Raw genomic sequence first — 1,629 nt, 5'->3', positions numbered from 1 at the left:
ATCGCTTGAAATTCAAGCGAATTTCAAAGTTTGAAGGATTCTACATTCATTATCCCATAATTTGACCCACCTGAAGTATGCCGGCCTGAAAGTTTTGATTACGCCAGTAATTTTCTATAATCTTGATGGGGTAGGGGGGTTCCTCCTTTCTACAAGTATCAATTGTGGACTAAATGGCGACTTGGTTGAAACTTTGTTGAATGAAACAGATGGCCCGCTTCCCTCTACAACTAGTATTTACATTTCCAAGTTATCAAACAATATGCCGATACTAGAGGTAGTCTATAGACTAATTTAATTTTATTGAATTTAAGTCAGTAAGAATCAAAGCACATAAAAAAAATATTTCAATATTTGTGGCAAATATATTAATTGACCTTCTTTGTTTACTTTCCAAAACCATTAGGTACAATATATTTGAAACTAAATCCTCAAACATTAATGAGGGTAACATGAACTGAAACTCTTTGATGTTCCCGCAGCGAACCATGGCTCGAGGGGCGAATTACAGCCTGAAATATCAAGGACCCTCCGAGCCTTGTAAACACGTTCCTCACAAATTATGGACGAAGGCTAACCCTGAAAGTAATTATTACTTTACGGATTATGTTCATAAAATTTGAATATCAATAAAGCCGAAATTACCAAATTAATTTTTATACTCATATAAAAGCACATAAATCTTTTATAGTCCTTCAAGTGCCAATTGAGAAAAATGCGATTGATCTACGGCCAAGCGAATATGATCACCTTCTAGCTAGGGCGGTGGCAGAAAGATGATTATGCATCGTACCTGGCAGTGCGGCGGTGGTCGATGGCCAGAGCAGCGTCACCGGGCGACATATTCGCACATGGAATGTCATAAGTGTTGGCAGCGTGATGGAGCGGTGATGCGGCAGCAGCGAGCTCGTGAATGGGCCTCGTCACAGACGGCGTCTCGTCCGACACTCAGCACTAATTTTACCATCTGGCTCACGGCTCGCACCACTAAGTTTAGCCGCCCCAAGATAGCCCCGGTCCACGACCCATCGCGCATAAACTTTTCACAATTAGACTATTATTTTTGGTAGCAAAGTCAGTCGGTCGTATATTAATAGAGGCTTTTCCGAGTTTATATTCGTTACGTGTGTTGTGGTGTTAACTTTTAGTAAATTTATACATAGACGCTTATAAATAGGATGTGCTGAAATTGCGTTCGTCTGACGGTCGGGGGAATACCTTCCTGAAATATCGTACTACGGGTACCGGCGGCATGTTTTGGACGCATTGGTAAACGATTATTTATACATTGATAGCGAGGAGTTTCCCCTGAATGAGCTGGCGGGCGCGCGCCGCTCTCTGCTGCCGGCGCGGGTGCGGCGCGCGGTCACGCACTACCCTTACTTGTGCATTTATTGAAATATAAGCTTAATTAGCAACTTTTGATATATTTTAACAATGGTATTAAATACATATCAAAAGGAAATAAACAATGCCCAAATTAAGCAAATCGAAACGGTAACTAAAGTAACTGTTTTAATGAAAAATGCTGAAACTTATTTATCACAAAAATATGAATGCAGTAATTTTATTAAATCCCGACCGCAAACATATTAATTCGCAGACAAGCATAAAGCTAAGTGCACACTG

At 40.5% G+C, this 1,629-nt stretch overlaps 1 long non-coding RNA gene across 1 annotated transcript; it reads right to left on the bottom strand.

Annotated features, from left to right (window-relative positions):
* Positions 1-269: 269 nt before the first annotated feature.
* On the bottom strand, positions 270-965 carry LOC125491437. The gene is made up of 2 exons (XR_007268305.1): positions 794-965; positions 270-579 (listed from the first exon to the last, which is right to left on the bottom strand). It is a non-coding gene; the product is annotated as an uncharacterized LOC125491437 (long non-coding RNA).
* Positions 966-1,629: the final 664 nt, after the last annotated feature.

This window comes from Plutella xylostella, chromosome 5 (genome assembly GCF_932276165.1).
Source record: "Plutella xylostella chromosome 5, ilPluXylo3.1, whole genome shotgun sequence".
Lineage (NCBI taxonomy): Eukaryota > Metazoa > Arthropoda > Insecta > Lepidoptera > Plutellidae > Plutella > Plutella xylostella.
This window is presented reverse-complemented; position numbering and strand designations above follow the sequence as displayed.